Source organism: Miniopterus schreibersii (assembly GCF_964146895.1).
Source record: "Miniopterus schreibersii genome assembly, chromosome: 5".
Lineage (NCBI taxonomy): Eukaryota > Metazoa > Chordata > Mammalia > Chiroptera > Miniopteridae > Miniopterus > Miniopterus schreibersii.
The window spans coordinates 92,550,240-92,571,327 of NC_138106.1; positions in this window are offsets into that span (position 1 = coordinate 92,550,240).

Genomic DNA, 21,088 nt, shown 5'->3' on the forward strand with positions numbered 1-21,088 from the left:
CACAACATAGAGCTCCTTTCGCCACAGACACGCAAACACATCTTTTTGGGAAAGCCCTAATTGTGGTCAATTGGAAATGTAAGGGTTTCATCGAGAACATGAAGACCATCATGCTTTTACACCCTGAAACCGAAAGAAATGGATTTTTGTACATGCCAGTCTGAATTTCACTACAAAATGCTCTTCCTTTCTGCTTTCTTGAATGATCTCAACGCATTAGGAGAAAGAGCATGCTTGGGCAAGAGTGATGCGGTGTGTGTTTTTCTGGATTGCAAGTGATTTGGGAAACATCCTCCTTGTTTTTCCACATCGTCTAAGAAAGAACATGAGGCTTGCAAGAGATTGAAACAATGCATCCCACAACGTATTCCAGCAGTGAAAACACACGGTTCTACAAAGACTTTGAAGGAGCAAGCAAAAGAATAGTGGCTGAGTGTTCGTTCAGAGAGAAACACATGCATTCCATTCTTCTCTGGACAGTTTTCAGCCTGGAATTCATTTGCATTTTGTACTGTGCAGAATGTAGCTACCTGATCGGGGGTTGTGTCATAGAAGCACCTTTCCTGCAGGAGCTTAATGAAACATTCATTGTTTGGCTAAGGTCTTTAGGGCTGGTTTTGGAAGGTCTTTCAACTTTGGCCAAATCCTGCTTTGTACGAAATTTTTTCACAGAGCTCTTCCCCAGTGTCCACAAAGAGCTGCTGCTTGAAACTGTCCACATGCACATCTCCCGTACTGGTGTGCTCGTTTCACTACCTGGATTTTGGTTTCCTCTTCCTTCTTTGAAATGACAAGCCTTCTTTCCGCATGCTACACACACCTTGTAGCAGTTTCAGTTTGAAACATGTTGCTGCTCTCAAAACGCTGTGTAACCTACGTAGAGTGTGTCACTCTCCAGCACTGAATACACAACTTAGAGCTACTTTCACCACAGACACGCAGACATCTTTTTGTGAAAGTCCTACTTCAGGTCACTTGGAAATGTAAGGGTGTCATTGAGAACATGAAGTCAGTCGTGCTTTTGCACTCTGCAACCAAGAGAAATGTCCTTTTGAACATACCTGTCTGAATTTCACTGCAAAATGCCCTTCTTTTCTGGTTTCTTGAATGTTCTCAATACATTAGAAGAAAGAGCGTGTTTGAGCAAGGGTGATGCAGTGTGCGTTTCACTGGATTACAAGTGATTTGGGAAACATACTCCTTGTTTTTCCACAGTCTCTAAGAAACAACATGAGGCTTGCAAGAGATTGAAACAATGCATCCCACAACGTATTCCAGCAGTGAAAACACACGTTTCTGCAAAGACTTTGAAGGAGCAAGCAAAAGAATAGTGGCTGAGTGTTCTTTCAGAGAGAAACACACGCATTTCTTCCTTCTGGAGTGAGTTTCCAGCCAGGAATTCATATGCATTTTGTACTGTGCAGAATGTAGCTACCTGCTCGGGAGTTGTGTCATTGAAGCACCTTTCCTGCAGGAGCTTATTGCAACATTCATTGTTGGGCTAAGTCCTTTAGGGTTGGTTTTGGAAAGTCTTTCAACCTTGGCCAAATCTCGCTTCCTACGAAATTTTTTCACAGCGCTGTTTCCAAGTGTCCACAAAGAGCTGCTGCTTGAAACTGTCCACATGCACATCTCCCATACTGGTGTGCTCGTTTCACTACCTGGATTTTGGTTTCCTCTTCCTTCTTTGAAATGACAAACCTTCTTTCCGCATGCTACACACACCTTGTAGCAGTTTCAGTTTGAAACATGTTGCTGCTCTCAAAACGCTGTGTAACCTACGTAGAGTGTGTCACTCTCCAGCACTGAATACACAACTTAGAGCTTCTTTCACCACAGACACGCAGACATCTTTTTGTGAAAGTCCTACTTCAGGTCACTTGGAAATGTAAGGGTGTCATCGAGAACATGAAGTCAGTCGTGCTTTTGCACTCTGCAACCAAGAGAAATGTCCTTTTGAACATACCTGTCTGAATTTCACTGCAAAATGCACTTCTTTTCTGGTTTCTTGAATGTTCTCAATACATTAGAAGAAAGAGCGTGTTTGAGCAAGGGTGATGCAGTGTGCGTTTCACTGGATTACAAGTGATTTGGGAAACATACTCCTTGTTTTTCCACAGTGTCTAAGAAACAACATGAGGCTTGCAAGAGATTGAAACAATGCATCCCACAACGTATTCCAGCAGTGAAAACACACGTTTCTGCAAAGACTTTGAAGGAGCAAGCAAAAGAATAGTGGCTGAGTGTTCTTTCAGAGAGAAACACACGCATTTCTTCCTTCTGGAGTGAGTTTCCGGCCAGGAATTCATATGCATTTTGTACTGTGCAGAATGTAGCTACCTGCTCGGGAGTTGTGTCATTGAAGCACCTTTCCTGCAGGAGCTTATTGCAACATTCATTGTTGGGCTAAGTCCTTTAGGGTTGGTTTTGGAAAGTCTTTCAACCTTGGCCAAATCTCGCTTCCTATGAAATTTTTTCACAGCGCTGTTTCCAGGTGTCCACAAAGAGCTGCTGCTTGAAACTGTCCACATACACATCTCCCATACTGGCATGCTCGTTTCACTACCTGGAATTTGGTTTCCTCTTCTTTCTTTGAAATGACAAGGCCTTCATTCAGCATGCTACACACATCTTGTAGCAGTTTCAATTTTAAGCATGTTGGTGCTCTAAGAACGCTGTCTAACCTGTGTAGAGTGTGTCACTCTCCAGCACTGAATACACAACTTAGAGCTCCTTTCGCCACAGACACGCAAACACATCTTTTTGGGAAAGCCCTAATTGTGGTCAATTGGAAATGTAAGGGTTTCATCGAGAACATGAAGACCATCATGCTTTTACACCCTGAAACCGAAAGAAATGGCTTTTTGTACATGCCAGTCTGAATTTCACTACAAAATGCTCTTCCTTTCTGCTTTCTTGAATGTTCTCAACGCATTAGGAGAAAGAGCATGCTTGGGCAAGAGTGATGCGGTGTGTGTTTTTCTGGATTGCAAGTGATTTGGGAAACATCCTCCTTGTTTTTCCACATCGTCTAAGAAAGAACATGAGGCTTGCAAGAGATTGAAACAATGCATCCCACAACGTATTCCAGCAGTGAAAACACACGGTTCTACAAAGACTTTGAAGGAGCAAGCAAAAGAATAGTGGCTGAGTGTTCGTTCAGAGAGAAACACATGCATTCCATTCTTCTCTGGACAGTTTTCAGCCTGGAATTCATTTGCATTTTGTACTGTGCAGAATGTAGCTACCTGATCGGGGGTTGTGTCATAGAAGCACCTTTCCTGCAGGAGCTTAATGAAACATTCATTGTTTGGCTAAGGTCTTTAGGGCTGGTTTTGGAAGGTCTTTCAACTTTGGCCAAATCCTGCTTTGCACGAAATTTTTTCACAGCGCTCTTCCCCAGTGTCCACAAAGAGCTGCTGCTTGAAACTGTCCACATGCACATCTCCCATACTGGTGTGCTCGTTTCACTACCTGGATTTTGGTTTCCTCTTCCTTCTTTGAAATGACAAGCCTTCTTTCCGCATGCTACACACACCTTGTAGCAGTTTCAGTTTGAAACATGTTGCTGCTCTCAAAACGCTGTGTAACCTACGTAGAGTGTGTCACTCTCCAGCACTGAATACACAACTTAGAGCTACTTTCACCACAGACACGCAGACATCTTTTTGTGAAAGTCCTACTTCAGGTCACTTGGAAATGTAAGGGTGTCATCGAGAACATGAAGTCAGTCATGCTTTTGCACTCTGCAACCAAGAGAAATGTCCTTTTGAACATACCTGTCTGAATTTCACTGCAAAATGCACTTCTTTTCTGGTTTCTTGAATGTTCTCAATACATTAGAAGAAAGAGCGTGTTTGAGCAAGGGTGATGCAGTGTGCGTTTCACTGGATTACAAGTGATTTGGGAAACATACTCCTTGTTTTTCCACAGTGTCTAAGAAACAACATGAGGCTTGCAAGAGATGGAAACAATGCATCCCACAACGTATTCCAGCAGTGAAAACACACGTTTCTGCAAAGACTTTGAAGGAGCAAGCAAAAGAATAGTGGCTGAGTGTTCTTTCAGAGAGAAACACACGCATTTCTTCCTTCTGGAGTGAGTTTCCGGCCAGGAATTCATATGCATTTTGTACTGTGCAGAATGTAGCTACCTGCTCGGGAGTTGTGTCATTGGAGCACCTTTCCTGCAGGAGCTTATTGCAACATTCATTGTTGGGCTAAGTCCTTTAGGGTTGGTTTTGGAAAGTCTTTCAACCTTGGCCAAATCTCGCTTCCTACGAAATTTTTTCACAGCGCTGTTTCCAAGTGTCCACAAAGAGCTGCTGCTTGAAACTGTCCACACACACATCTCCCATACTGGCATGCTCGTTTCACTACCTGGAATTTGGTTTCCTCTTCTTTCTTTGAAATGACAAGGCCTTCATTCAGCATGCTACACACATCTTGTAGCAGTTTCAATTTTAAGCATGTTGGTGCTCTAAGAACGCTGTCTAACCTGTGTAGAGTGTGTCACTCTCCAGCACTGAATACACAACTTAGAGCTCCTTTCGCCACAGACACGCAAACACATCTTTTTGGGAAAGCCCTAATTGTGGTCAATTGGAAATGTATGGGTTTCATCGAGAACATGAAGACCATCATGCTTTTACACCCTGAAACCGAAAGAAATGGCTTTTTGTACATGCCAGTCTGAATTTCACTACAAAATGCTCTTCCTTTCTGCTTTCTTGAATGTTCTCAACGCATTAGGAGAAAGAGCATCCTTGGGCAAGAGTGATGCGGTGTGTGTTTTTCTGGATTGCAAGTGATTTGGGAAACATCCTCCTTGTTTTTCCACATCGTCTAAGAAAGAACATGAGGCTTGCAAGAGATTGAAACAATGCATCCCACAACGTATTCCAGCAGTGAAAACACACGGTTCTACAAAGACTTTGAAGGAGCAAGCAAAAGAATAGTGGCTGAGTGTTCGTTCAGAGAGAAACACATGCATTCCATTCTTCTCTGGACAGTTTTCAGCCTGGAATTCATTTGCATTTTGTACTGTGCAGAATGTAGCTACCTGATCGGGGGTTGTGTCATAGAAGCACCTTTCCTGCAGGAGCTTAATGAAACATTCATTGTTTGGCTAAGGTCTTTAGGGCTGGTTTTGGAAGGTCTTTCAACTTTGGCCAAATCCTGCTTTGTACGAAATTTTTTCACAGCGCTCTTCCCCAGTGTCCACAAAGAGCTGCTGCTTGAAACTGTCCACATGCACATCTCCCATACTGGTGTGCTCGTTTCACTACCTGGATTTTGGTTTCCTCTTCCTTCTTTGAAATGACAAGCCTTCTTTCCGCATGCTACACACACCTTGTAGCAGTTTCAGTTTGAAACATGTTGCTGCTCTCAAAACGCTGTGTAACCTACGTAGAGTGTGTCACTCTCCAGCACTGAATACACAACTTAGAGCTACTTTCACCACAGACACGCAGACATCTTTTTGTGAAAGTCCTACTTCAGGTCACTTGCAAATGTAAGGGTGTCATTGAGAACATGAAGTCAGTCGTGCTTTTGCACTCTGCAACCAAGAGAAATGTCCTTTTGAACATACCTGTCTGAATTTCACTGCAAAATGCACTTCTTTTCTGGTTTCTTGAATGTTCTCAATACATTAGAAGAAAGAGCGTGTTTGAGCAAGGGTGATGCAGTGTGCGTTTCACTGGATTACAAGTGATTTGGGAAACATACTCCTTGTTTTTCCACAGTGTCTAAGAAACAACATGAGGCTTGCAAGAGATGGAAACAATGCATCCCACAACGTATTCCAGCAGTGAAAACACACGTTTCTGCAAAGACTTTGAAGGAGCAAGCAAAAGAATAGTGGCTGAGTGTTCTTTCAGAGAGAAACACACGCATTTCTTCCTTCTGGAGTGAGTTTCCGGCCAGGAATTCATATGCATTTTGTACTGTGCAGAATGTAGCTACCTGCTCGGGAGTTGTGTCATTGGAGCACCTTTCCTGCAGGAGCTTATTGCAACATTCATTGTTGGGCTAAGTCCTTTAGGGTTGGTTTTGGAAAGTCTTTCAACCTTGGCCAAATCTCGCTTCCTACGAAATTTTTTCACAGCGCTGTTTCCAAGTGTCCACAAAGAGCTGCTGCTTGAAACAGTCCACATACACATCTCCCATACTGGCATGCTCGTTTCACTACCTGGAATTTGGTTTCCTCTTCTTTCTTTGAAATGACAAGGCCTTCATTCAGCATGCTACACACATCTTGTAGCAGTTTCAATTTTAAGCATGTTGGTGCTCTAAGAACGCTGTCTAACCTGTGTAGAGTGTGTCACTCTCCAGCACTGAATACACAACTTAGAGCTCCTTTCGCCACAGACACGCAAACACATCTTTTTGGGAAAGCCCTAATTGTGGTCAATTGGAAATGTAAGGGTTTCATCGAGAACATGAAGACCATCATGCTTTTACACCCTGAAACCGAAAGAAATGGCTTTTTGTACATGCCAGTCTGAATTTCACTACAAAATGCTCTTCCTTTCTGCTTTCTTGAATGTTCTCAACGCATTAGGAGAAAGAGCATGTTTGGGCAAGAGTGATGCGGTGTGTGATTTTCTGGATTGCAAGTGATTTGGGAAACATCCTCCTTGTTTTTCCACATCGTCTAAGAAAGAACATGAGGCTTGCAAGAGATTGAAACAATGCATCCCACAACGTATTCCAGCAGTGAAAACAAGTTTCTACAAAGACTTTGAAGGAGCAAGCAAAAGAATAGTGGCTGAGTGTTCGTTCAGAGAGAAACACATGCCTTTCATTCTTCTCTGGACAGTTTTCAGCCTGGAATTCATTTGCATTTTGTACTGTGCAGAATGTAGCTACCTGATCGGGGGTTGTGTCATAGAAGCACCTTTCCTGCAGGAGCTGAATGAAACATTCATTTTTTGGCTAAGGTCTTTAGGGCTGGTTTTGGAAGGTCTTTCAACTTTGGCCAAATCCTGCTTTGTACGAAATTTTTTCACAGCGCTCTTCCCCAGTGTCCACAAAGAGCTGCTGCTTGAAACTGTCCACATGCACATCTCCCATACTGGTGTGCTCGTTTCACTACCTGGATTTTGGTTTCCTCTTCCTTCTTTGAAATGACAAGCCTTCTTTCCGCATGCTACACACACCTTGTAGCAGTTTCAGTTTGAAACATGTTGCTGCTCTCAAAACGCTGTGTAACCTACGTAGAGTGTGTCACTCTCCAGCACTGAATACACAACTTAGAGCTACTTTCACCACAGACACGCAGACATCTTTTTCTGAAAGTCCTACTTCAGGTCACTTGGAAATGTAAGGGTGTCATCGAGAACATGAAGTCAGTCGTGCTTTTGCACTCTGCAACCAAGGGAAATGTCCTTTTGAACATACCTGTCTGAATTTCACTGCAAAATGCACTTCTTTTCTGGTTTCTTGAATGTTCTCAATACATTAGAAGAAAGAGCGTGTTTGAGCAAGGGTGATGCAGTGTGCGTTTCACTGGATTACAAGTGATTTGGGAAACATACTCCTTGTTTTTCCACAGTGTCTAAGAAACAACATGAGGCTTGCAAGAGATGGAAACAATGCATCCCACAACGTATTCCAGCAGTGAAAACACACGTTTCTGCAAAGACTTTGAAGGAGCAAGCAAAAGAATAGTGGCTGAGTGTTCTTTCAGAGAGAAACACACGCATTTCTTCCTTCTGGAGTGAGTTTCCGGCCAGGAATTCATATGCATTTTGTACTGTGCAGAATGTAGCTACCTGCTCGGGAGTTGTGTCATTGGAGCACCTTTCCTGCAGGAGCTTATTGCAACATTCATTGTTGGGCTAAGTCCTTTAGGGTTGGTTTTGGAAAGTCTTTCAACCTTGGCCAAATCTCGCTTCCTACGAAATTTTTTCACAGCGCTGTTTCCAAGTGTCCACAAAGAGCTGCTGCTTGAAACTGTCCACACACACATCTCCCATACTGGCATGCTCGTTTCACTACCTGGAATTTGGTTTCCTCTTCTTTCTTTGAAATGACAAGGCCTTCATTCAGCATGCTACACACATCTTGTAGCAGTTTCAATTTTAAGCATGTTGGTGCTCTAAGAACGCTGTCTAACCTGTGTAGAGTGTGTCACTCTCCAGCACTGAATACACAACTTAGAGCTCCTTTCGCCACAGACACGCAAACACATCTTTTTGGGAAAGCCCTAATTGTGGTCAATTGGAAATGTATGGGTTTCATCGAGAACATGAAGACCATCATGCTTTTACACCCTGAAACCGAAAGAAATGGCTTTTTGTACATGCCAGTCTGAATTTCACTACAAAATGCTCTTCCTTTCTGCTTTCTTGAATGTTCTCAACGCATTAGGAGAAAGAGCATCCTTGGGCAAGAGTGATGCGGTGTGTGTTTTTCTGGATTGCAAGTGATTTGGGAAACATCCTCCTTGTTTTTCCACATCGTCTAAGAAAGAACATGAGGCTTGCAAGAGATTGAAACAATGCATCCCACAACGTATTCCAGCAGTGAAAACACACGGTTCTACAAAGACTTTGAAGGAGCAAGCAAAAGAATAGTGGCTGAGTGTTCGTTCAGAGAGAAACACATGCATTCCATTCTTCTCTGGACAGTTTTCAGCCTGGAATTCATTTGCATTTTGTACTGTGCAGAATGTAGCTACCTGATCGGGGGTTGTGTCATAGAAGCACCTTTCCTGCAGGAGCTTAATGAAACATTCATTGTTTGGCTAAGGTCTTTAGGGCTGGTTTTGGAAGGTCTTTCAACTTTGGCCAAATCCTGCTTTGTACGAAATTTTTTCACAGCGCTCTTCCCCAGTGTCCACAAAGAGCTGCTGCTTGAAACTGTCCACATGCACATCTCCCATACTGGTGTGCTCGTTTCACTACCTGGATTTTGGTTTCCTCTTCCTTCTTTGAAATGACAAGCCTTCTTTCCGCATGCTACACACACCTTGTAGCAGTTTCAGTTTGAAACATGTTGCTGCTCTCAAAACGCTGTGTAACCTACGTAGAGTGTGTCACTCTCCAGCACTGAATACACAACTTAGAGCTACTTTCACCACAGACACGCAGACATCTTTTTGTGAAAGTCCTACTTCAGGTCACTTGCAAATGTAAGGGTGTCATTGAGAACATGAAGTCAGTCGTGCTTTTGCACTCTGCAACCAAGAGAAATGTCCTTTTGAACATACCTGTCTGAATTTCACTGCAAAATGCACTTCTTTTCTGGTTTCTTGAATGTTCTCAATACATTAGAAGAAAGAGCGTGTTTGAGCAAGGGTGATGCAGTGTGCGTTTCACTGGATTACAAGTGATTTGGGAAACATACTCCTTGTTTTTCCACAGTGTCTAAGAAACAACATGAGGCTTGCAAGAGATGGAAACAATGCATCCCACAACGTATTCCAGCAGTGAAAACACACGTTTCTGCAAAGACTTTGAAGGAGCAAGCAAAAGAATAGTGGCTGAGTGTTCTTTCAGAGAGAAACACACGCATTTCTTCCTTCTGGAGTGAGTTTCCGGCCAGGAATTCATATGCATTTTGTACTGTGCAGAATGTAGCTACCTGCTCGGGAGTTGTGTCATTGGAGCACCTTTCCTGCAGGAGCTTATTGCAACATTCATTGTTGGGCTAAGTCCTTTAGGGTTGGTTTTGGAAAGTCTTTCAACCTTGGCCAAATCTCGCTTCCTACGAAATTTTTTCACAGCGCTGTTTCCAAGTGTCCACAAAGAGCTGCTGCTTGAAACTGTCCACATACACATCTCCCATACTGGCATGCTCGTTTCACTACCTGGAATTTGGTTTCCTCTTCTTTCTTTGAAATGACAAGGCCTTCATTCAGCATGCTACACACATCTTGTAGCAGTTTCAATTTTAAGCATGTTGGTGCTCTAAGAACGCTGTCTAACCTGTGTAGAGTGTGTCACTCTCCAGCACTGAATACACAACTTAGAGCTCCTTTCGCCACAGACACGCAAACACATCTTTTTGGGAAAGCCCTAATTGTGGTCAATTGGAAATGTAAGGGTTTCATCGAGAACATGAAGACCATCATGCTTTTACACCCTGAAACCGAAAGAAATGGCTTTTTGTACATGCCAGTCTGAATTTCACTACAAAATGCTCTTCCTTTCTGCTTTCTTGAATGTTCTCAACGCATTAGGAGAAAGAGCATCCTTGGGCAAGAGTGATGCGGTGTGTGTTTTTCTGGATTGCAAGTGATTTGGGAAACATCCTCCTTGTTTTTCCACATCGTCTAAGAAAGAACATGAGGCTTGCAAGAGATTGAAACAATGCATCCCACAACGTATTCCAGCAGTGAAAACAAGTTTCTACAAAGACTTTGAAGGAGCAAGCAAAAGAATAGTGGCTGAGTGTTCGTTCAGAGAGAAACACATGCCTTTCATTCTTCTGTGGAGAGTTTTCAGCCTGGAATTCATTTGCATTTTGTACTGTGCAGAATGTAGCTACCTGATCGGGGGTTGTGTCATAGAAGCACCTTTCCTGCAGGAGCTGAATGAAACATTCATTTTTTGGCTAAGGTCTTTAGGGCTGGTTTTGGAAGGTCTTTCAACTTTGGCCAAATCCTGCTTTGTACGAAATTTTTTCACAGCGCTCTTCCCCAGTGTCCACAAAGAGCTGCTGCTTGAAACTGTCCACATGCACATCTCCCATACTGGTGTGCTCGTTTCACTACCTGGATTTTGGTTTCCTCTTCCTTCTTTGAAATGACAAGCCTTCTTTCCGCATGCTACACACACCTTGTAGCAGTTTCAGTTTGAAACATGTTGCTGCTCTCAAAACGCTGTGTAACCTACGTAGAGTGTGTCACTCTCCAGCACTGAATACACAACTTAGAGCTACTTTCACCACAGACACGCAGACATCTTTTTGTGAAAGTCCTACTTCAGGTCACTTGGAAATGTAAGGGTGTCATTGAGAACATGAAGTCAGTCGTGCTTTTGCACTCTGCAACCAAGGGAAATGTCCTTTTGAACATACCTGTCTGAATTTCACTGCAAAATGCACTTCTTTTCTGGTTTCTTGAATGTTCTCAATACATTAGAAGAAAGAGCGTGTTTGAGCAAGGGTGATGCAGTGTGCGTTTCACTGGATTACAAGTGATTTGGGAAACATACTCCTTGTTTTTCCACAGTGTCTAAGAAACAACATGAGGCTTGCAAGAGATGGAAACAATGCATCCCACAACGTATTCCAGCAGTGAAAACACACGTTTCTGCAAAGACTTTGAAGGAGCAAGCAAAAGAATAGTGGCTGAGTGTTCTTTCAGAGAGAAACACACGCATTTCTTCCTTCTGGAGTGAGTTTCCGGCCAGGAATTCATATGCATTTTGTACTGTGCAGAATGTAGCTACCTGCTCGGGAGTTGTGTCATTGGAGCACCTTTCCTGCAGGAGCTTATTGCAACATTCATTGTTGGGCTAAGTCCTTTAGGGTTGGTTTTGGAAAGTCTTTCAACCTTGGCCAAATCTCGCTTCCTACGAAATTTTTTCACAGCGCTGTTTCCAAGTGTCCACAAAGAGCTGCTGCTTGAAACAGTCCACATACACATCTCCCATACTGGCATGCTCGTTTCACTACCTGGAATTTGGTTTCCTCTTCTTTCTTTGAAATGACAAGGCCTTCATTCAGCATGCTACACACATCTTGTAGCAGTTTCAATTTTAAGCATGTTGGTGCTCTAAGAACGCTGTCTAACCTGTGTAGAGTGTGTCACTCTCCAGCACTGAATACACAACTTAGAGCTCCTTTCGCCACAGACACGCAAACACATCTTTTTGGGAAAGCCCTAATTGTGGTCAATTGGAAATGTAAGGGTTTCATCGAGAACATGAAGACCATCATGCTTTTACACCCTGAAACCGAAAGAAATGGCTTTTTGTACATGCCAGTCTGAATTTCACTACAAAATGCTCTTCCTTTCTGCTTTCTTGAATGTTCTCAACGCATTAGGAGAAAGAGCATGTTTGGGCAAGAGTGATGCGGTGTGTGATTTTCTGGATTGCAAGTGATTTGGGAAACATCCTCCTTGTTTTTCCACATCGTCTAAGAAAGAACATGAGGCTTGCAAGAGATGGAAACAATGCATCCCACAACGTATTCCAGCAGTGAAAACACACGTTTCTGCAAAGACTTTGAAGGAGCAAGCAAAAGAATAGTGGCTGAGTGTTCTTTCAGAGAGAAACACACGCATTTCTTCCTTCTGGAGTGAGTTTCCGGCCAGGAATTCATATGCATTTTGTACTGTGCAGAATGTAGCTACCTGCTCGGGAGTTGTGTCATTGGAGCACCTTTCCTGCAGGAGCTTATTGCAACATTCATTGTTGGGCTAAGTCCTTTAGGGTTGGTTTTGGAAAGTCTTTCAACCTTGGCCAAATCTCGCTTCCTACGAAATTTTTTCACAGCGCTGTTTCCAAGTGTCCACAAAGAGCTGCTGCTTGAAACTGTCCACACACACATCTCCCATACTGGCATGCTCGTTTCACTACCTGGAATTTGGTTTCCTCTTCTTTCTTTGAAATGACAAGGCCTTCATTCAGCATGCTACACACATCTTGTAGCAGTTTCAATTTTAAGCATGTTGGTGCTCTAAGAACGCTGTCTAACCTGTGTAGAGTGTGTCACTCTCCAGCACTGAATACACAACTTAGAGCTCCTTTCGCCACAGACACGCAAACACATCTTTTTGGGAAAGCCCTAATTGTGGTCAATTGGAAATGTAAGGGTTTCATCGAGGACATGAAGACCATCATGCTTTTACACCCTGAAACCGAAAGAAATGGCTTTTTGTACATGCCAGTCTGAATTTCACTACAAAATGCTCTTCCTTTCTGCTTTCTTGAATGTTCTCAACGCATTAGGAGAAAGAGCATCCTTGGGCAAGAGTGATGCGGTGTGTGTTTTTCTGGATTGCAAGTGATTTGGGAAACATCCTCCTTGTTTTTCCACATCGTCTAAGAAAGAACATGAGGCTTGCAAGAGGTTGAAACAATGCATCCCACAACGTATTCCAGCAGTGAAAACACGTTTCTACAAAGACTTTGAAGGAGCAAGCAAAAGAATAGTGGCTGAGTGTTCGTTCAGAGAGAAACACATGCCTTTCATTCTTCTGTGGAGAGTTTTCAGCCTGGAATTCATTTGCATTTTGTACTGTGCAGAATGTAGCTACCTGATCGGGGGTTGTGTCATAGAAGCACCTTTCCTGCAGGAGCTTAATGAAACATTCATTGTTTGGCTAAGGTCTGTAGGGCTGGTTTTGGAAGGTCTTTCAACTTTGGCCAAATCCTGCTTTGTACGAAATTTTTTCACAGCGCTCTTCCCCAGTGTCCACAAAGAGCTGCTGCTTGAAACTGTCCACATGCACATCTCCCATACTGGTGTGCTCGTTTCACTACCTGGATTTTGGTTTCCTCTTCCTTCTTTGAAATGACAAGCCTTCTTTCCGCATGCTACACACACCTTGTAGCAGTTTCAGTTTGAAACATGTTGCTGCTCTCAAAACGCTGTGTAACCTACGTAGAGTGTGTCACTCTCCAGCACTGAATACACAACTTAGAGCTACTTTCAGCACAGACACGCAGACATCTTTTTGTGAAAGTCCTACTTCAGGTCACTTGGAAATGTAAGGGTGTCATCGAGAACATGAAGTCAGTCGTGCTTTTGCACTCTGCAACCAAGAGAAATGTCCTTTTGAACATACCTGTCTGAATTTCACTGCAAAATGCACTTCTTTTCTGGTTTCTTGAATGTTCTCAATACATTAGAAGAAAGAGCGTGTTTGAGCAAGGGTGATGCAGTGTGCGTTTCACTGGATTACAAGTGATTTGGGAAACATACTCCTTGTTTTTCCACAGTGTCTAAGAAACAACATGAGGCTTGCAAGAGATGGAAACAATGCATCCCACAACGTATTCCAGCAGTGAAAACACACGTTTCTGCAAAGACTTTGAAGGAGCAAGCAAAAGAATAGTGGCTGAGTGTTCTTTCAGAGAGAAACACACGCATTTCTTCCTTCTGGAGTGAGTTTCCGGCCAGGAATTCTTATGCATTTTGTACTGTGCAGAATGTAGCTACCTGCTCGGGAGTTGTGTCATTGGAGCACCTTTCCTGCAGGAGCTTATTGCAACATTCATTGTTGGGCTAAGTCCTTTAGGGTTGGTTTTGGAAAGTCTTTCAACCTTGGCCAAATCTCGCTTCCTACGAAATTTTTTCACAGCGCTGTTTCCAAGTGTCCACAAAGAGCTGCTGCTTGAAACTGTCCACACACACATCTCCCATACTGGCATGCTCGTTTCACTACCTGGAATTTGGTTTCCTCTTCTTTCTTTGAAATGACAAGGCCTTCATTCAGCATGCTACACACATCTTGTAGCAGTTTCAATTTTAAGCATGTTGGTGCTCTAAGAACGCTGTCTAACCTGTGTAGAGTGTGTCACTCTCCAGCACTGAATACACAACTTAGAGCTCCTTTCGCCACAGACACGCAAACACATCTTTTTGGGAAAGCCCTAATTGTGGTCAATTGGAAATGTAAGGGTTTCATCGAGGACATGAAGACCATCATGCTTTTACACCCTGAAACCGAAAGAAATGGCTTTTTGTACATGCCAGTCTGGATTTCACTACAAAATGCTCTTCCTTTCTGCTTTCTTGAATGTTCTCAACGCATTAGGAGAAAGAGCATCCTTGGGCAAGAGTGATGCGGTGTGTGTTTTTCTGGATTGCAAGTGATTTGGGAAACATCCTCCTTGTTTTTCCACATCGTCTAAGAAAGAACATGAGGCTTGCAAGAGGTTGAAACAATGCATCCCACAACGTATTGCAGCAGTGAAAACACGTTTCTACAAAGACTTTGAAGGAGCAAGCAAAAGAATAGTGGCTGAGTGTTCGTTCAGAGAGAAACACATGCCTTTCATTCTTCTGTGGAGAGTTTTCAGCCTGGAATTCATTTGCATTTTGTACTGTGCAGAATGTAGCTACCTGATCGGGGGTTGTGTCATAGAAGCACCTTTCCTGCAGGAGCTTAATGAAACATTCATTGTTTGGCTAAGGTCTGTAGGGCTGGTTTTGGAAGGTCTTTCAACTTTGGCCAAATCCTGCTTTGTACGAAATTTTTTCACAGCGCTCTTCCCCAGTGTCCACAAAGAGCTGCTGCTTGAAACTGTCCACATGCACATCTCCCATACTGGTGTGCTCGTTTCACTACCTGGATTTTGGTTTCCTCTTCCTTCTTTGAAATGACAAGCCTTCTTTCCGCATGCTACACACACCTTGTAGCAGTTTCAGTTTGAAACATGTTGCTGCTCTCAAAACGCTGTGTAACCTACGTAGAGTGTGTCACTCTCCAGCACTGAATACACAACTTAGAGCTACTTTCACCACAGACACGCAGACATCTTTTTGTGAAAGTCCTACTTCAGGTCACTTGGAAATGTAAGGGTGTCATCGAGAACATGAAGTCAGTCGTGCTTTTGCACTCTGCAACCAAGGGAAATGTCCTTTTGAACATACCTGTCTGAATTTCACTGCAAAATGCACTTCTTTTCTGGTTTCTTGAATGTTCTCAATACATTAGAAGAAAGAGCGTGTTTGAGCAAGGGTGATGCAGTGTGCGTTTCACTGGATTACAAGTGATTTGGGAAACATACTCCTTGTTTTTCCACAGTGTCTAAGAAACAACATGAGGCTTGCAAGAGATGGAAACAATGCATCCCACAACGTATTCCAGCAGTGAAAACACACGTTTCTGCAAAGACTTTGAAGGAGCAAGCAAAAGAATAGTGGCTGTGTGTTCTTTCAGAGAGAAACACACGCATTTCTTCCTTCTGGAGTGAGTTTCCGGCCAGGAATTCTTATGCATTTTGTACTGTGCAGAATGTAGCTACCTGCTCGGGAGTTGTGTCATTGGAGCACCTTTCCTGCAGGAGCTTATTGCAACATTCATTGTTGGGCTAAGTCCTTTAGGGTTGGTTTTGGAAAGTCTTTCAACCTTGGCCAAATCTCGCTTCCTACGAAATTTTTTCACAGCGCTGTTTCCAAGTGTCCACAAAGAGCTGCTGCTTGAAACTGTCCACACACACATCTCCCATACTGGCATGCTCGTTTCACTACCTGGAATTTGGTTTCCTCTTCTTTCTTTGAAATGACAAGGCCTTCATTCAGCATGCTACACACATCTTGTAGCAGTTTCAATTTTAAGCATGTTGGTGCTCTAAGAACGCTGTCTAACCTGTGTAGAGTGTGTCACTCTCCAGCACTGAATACACAACTTAGAGCTCCTTTCGCCACAGACACGCAAACACATCTTTTTGGGAAAGCCCTAATTGTGGTCAATTGGAAATGTAAGGGTTTCATCGAGGACATGAAGACCATCATGCTTTTACACCCTGAAACCGAAAGAAATGGCTTTTTGTACATGCCAGTCTGAATTTCACTACAAAATGCTCTTCCTTTCTGCTTTCTTGAATGTTCTCAACGCATTAGGAGAAAGAGCATCCTTGGGCAAGAGTGATGCGGTGTGTGTTTTTCTGGATTGCAAGTGATTTGGGAAACATCCTCCTTGTTTTTCCACATCGTCTAAGAAAGAACATGAGGCTTGCAAGAGGTTGAAACAATGCATCCCACAACGTATTCCAGCAGTGAAAACACGTTTCTACAAAGACTTTGAAGGAGCAAGCAAAAGAATAGTGGCTGAGTGTTCGTTCAGAGAGAAACACATGCCTTTCATTCTTCTGTGGAGAGTTTTCAGCCTGGAATTCATTTGCATTTTGTACTGTGCAGAATGTAGCTACCTGATCGGGGGTTGTGTCATAGAAGCACCTTTCCTGCAGGAGCTTAATGAAACATTCATTGTTTGGCTAAGGTCTGTAGGGCTGGTTTTGGAAGGTCTTTCAACTTTGGCCAAATCCTGCTTTGTACGAAATTTTTTCACAGCGCTCTTCCCCAGTGTCCACAAAGAGCTGCTGCTTGAAACTGTCCACATGCACATCTCCCGTACTGGTGTGCTCGTTTCACTACCTGGATTTTGGTTTCCTCTTCCTTCTTTGAAATGACAAGCCTTCTTTCCGCATGCTACACACACCTTGTAGCAGTTTCAGTTTGAAACATGTTGCTGCTCTCAAAACGCTGTGTAACCTACTTAGAGTGTGTCACTCTCCAGCACTGAATACACAACTTAGAGCTACTTTCACCACAGACACGCAAAGCCATCTTTTTATGAAAGTCCTACTTCAGGTCACTTGGAAATGTAAGGGTGTCATCGAGAACATGAAGTCAGTCTTGCTTTTGCACTCTGCAACCAATAGAAATGTCTTTTGAACATACCTGTCTGAATTTCACTGCAAAATGCACTTCTTTTCTGGTTTCTTGAATGTTCTCAATACATTAGAAGAAAGAGCGTGTTTGAGCAAGAGTGATGCAGTGTGCGTTTCTCTGGATTACAAGTGATTTGGGAAACATACTCCTTGTTTTTCCACAGTGTCTAAGAAACAACATGAGGCTTGCAAGAGATTGAAACAATGCATCCCACAACATTCCAGCAGTGAAAACACACGTTTCTGCAAAGACTTTGAAGGAGCAAGCAAAAGAATAGTGGCTGAGTGTTCTTTCAGAGAGAAACACACGCATTTCTTCCTTCTGGAGTGAGTTTCCGGCCAGGAATTCATATGCATTTTGTACTGTGCAGAATGTAGCTACCTGCTCGGGAGTTGTGTCATTGAAGCACCTTTCCTGCAGGAGCTTATTGCAACATTCATTGTTGGGCTAAGTCCTTTAGGGTTGGTTTTGGAAAGTCTTTCAACCGTGGCCAAATCTCGCTTCCTACGAAATTTTTTCACAGCGCTGTTTCCAAGTGTCCACAAAGAGCTGCTGCTTGAAACTGTCCACATGCACATCTCCCATACTGGTGTGCTCGTTTCACTACCTGGATTTTGGTTTCCTCTTCCTTCTTTGAAATGACAAACCTTCTTTCCGCACGCTACACACACCTTGTAGCAGTTTCAGTTTGAAACATGTTGCTGCTCTCAAAACGCTGTGTAACCTACGTAGAGTGTGTCACTCTCCAGCACTGAATACACAACTTAGAGCTACTTTCGCCACAGACACGCAAACACATCTTTTTGGGAAAGCCCTAATTGTGGTCAATTGGAAATGTAAGGGTTTCATCGAGAACATGAAGACCATCATGCTTTTACACCCTGAAACCGAAAGAAATGGCTTTTTGTACATGCCAGTCTGGATTTCACTACAAAATGCTCTTCCTTTCTGCTTTCTTGAATGTTCTCAACGCATTAGGAGAAAGAGCATCCTTGGGCAAGAGTGATGCGGTGTGTGTTTTTCTGGATTGCAAGTGATTTGGGAAACATCCTCCTTGTTTTTCCACATCGTCTAAGAAAGAACATGAGGCTTGCAAGAGATTGAAACAATGCATCCCACAACGTATTCCAGCAGTGAAAACACACGGATCTACAAAGACTTTGAAGGAGCAAGCAAAAGAATAGTGGCTGAGTGTTCGTCCAGAGAGAAACACATGCATTCCATTCTTCTCTGGAGAGTTTTCAGCCTGGAATTCATTTGCATTTTGTACTGTGCAGAATGTAGCTACCTGATCGGGGGTTGTGTCATAGAAGCACCTTTCCTGCAGGAGCTTAATGAAACATTCATTGTTTGGCTAAGGTCTGTAGGGCTGGTTTTGGAAGGTCTTTCAACTTTGGCCAAATCCTGCTTTGTACGAAATTTTTTCACAGCGCTCTTCCCCAGTGTCCACAAAGAGCTGCTGCTTGAAACTGTCCACATGCACATCTCCCATACTGGTGTGCTCGTTTCACTACCTGGATTTTGGTTTCCTCTTCCTTCTTTGAAATGACAAGCCTTCTTTCCGCATGCTACACACACCTTGTAGTAGTTTCAGTTTGAAACATGTTGCTGCTCTCAAAACGCTGTGTAACCTACTTAGAGTGTGTCACTCTCCAGCACTGAATACACAACTTAGAGCTACTTTCACCACAGACACGCAAAGCCATCTTTTTATGAAAGTCCTACTTCAGGTCACTTGGAAATGTAAGGGTGTCATCGAGAACATGAAGTCAGTCTTGCTTTTGCACTCTGCAACCAATAGAAATGTCCTTTTGAACATACCTGTCTGAATTTCACTGCAAAATGCACTTCTTTTCTGGTTTCTTGAATGTTCTCAATACATTAGAAGAAAGAGCGTGTTTGAGCAAGAGTGATGCAGTGTGCGTTTCTCTGGATTACAAGTGATTTGGGAAACATACTCCTTGTTTTTCCACAGTGTCTAAGAAACAACATGAGGCTTGCAAGAGATTGAAACAATGCATCCCACAACATTCCAGCAGTGAAAACACACGTTTCTGCAAAGACTTTGAAGGAGCAAGCAAAAGAATAGTGGCTGAGTGTTCTTTCAGAGAGAAACACAGGCATTTCTTCCTTCTGGAGTGAGTTTCCGGCCAGGAATTCATATGCATTTTGTACTGTGCAGAATGTAGCTACCTGCTCGGGAGTTGTGTCATTGAAGCACCTTTCCTGCAGGAGCTTATTGCAACATTCATTGTTGGGCTAAGTCCTTTAGGGTTGGTTTTGGAAAGTCTTTCAACCTTGGCCAAATCTCGCTTCCTACGAAATTTTTTCACAGCGCTGTTTCCAAGTGTCCACAAAGAGCTGCTGCTTGAAACTGTCCACATGCACATCTCCCATACTGGTGTGCTCGTTTCACTACCTGGATTTTGGTTTCCTCTTCCTTCTTTGAAATGACAAACCTTCTTTCCGCACGCTACACACACCTTGTAGCAGTTTCAGTTTGAAACATGTTGCTGCTCTCAAAACGCTGTGTAACCTACGTAGAGTGTGTCACTCTCCAGCACTGAATACACAACTTAGAGCTACTTTCGCCACAGACACGCAAACACATCTTTTTGGGAAAGCCCTAATTGTGGTCAATTGGAAATGTAAGGGTTTCATCGAGAAAATGAAGACCATCATGCTTTTACACCCTGAAACCGAAAGAAATGGCTTTTTGTACATGCCAGTCTGGATTTCACTACAAAATGCTCTTCCTTTCTGCTTTCTTGAATGTTCTCAACGCATTAGGAGAAAGAGCATCCTTGGGCAAGAGTGATGCGGTGTGTGTTTTTCTGGATTGCAAGTGATTTGGGAAACATCCTCCTTGTTTTTCCACATCGTCTAAGAAAGAACATGAGGCTTGCAAGAGATTGAAACAATGCATCCCACAACGTATTCCAGCAGTGAAAACACGTTTCTACAAAGACTTTGAAGGAGCAAGCAAAAGAATAGTGGCTGAGTGTTCGTTCAGAGAGAAACACATGCCTTTCATTCTTCTGTGGAGAGTTTTCAGCCTGGAATTCATTTGCATTTTGTACTGTGCAGAATGTAGCTACCTGATCGGGGGTTGTGTCATAGAAGCACCTTTCCTGCAGGAGCTTAATGAAACATTCATTGTTTGGCTAAGGTCTGTAGGGCTGGTTTTGGAAGGTCTTTCAACTTTGGCCAAATCCTGCTTTGTACGAAATTTTTTCACAGCGCTCTTCCCCAGTGTCCACAAAGAGCTGCTGCTTGAAACTGTCCACATGCACATCTCCCATACTGGTGTGCTCGTTTCACTACCTGGATTTTGGTTTCCTCTTCCTTCTTTGAAATGACAAGCCTTCTTTCCGCATGCTACACACACCTTGTAGCAGTTTCAGTTTGAAACATGTTGCTGCTCTCAAAACGCTGTGTAACCTACGTAGAGTGTGTCACTCTCCAGCACTGAATACACAACTTAGAGCTACTTTCACCACAGACACGCAGACATCTTTTTGTGAAAGTCCTACTTCAGGTCACTTGGAAATGTAAGGGTGTCATCGAGAACATGAAGTCAGTCGTGCTTTTGCACTCTGCAACCAAGAGAAATGTCCTTTTGAACATACCTGTCTGAATTTCACTGCAAAATGCACTTCTTTTCTGCTTTCTTGAATGTTCTCAACGCATTAGGAGAAAGAGCATGTTTGGGCAAGAGTGATGCAGTG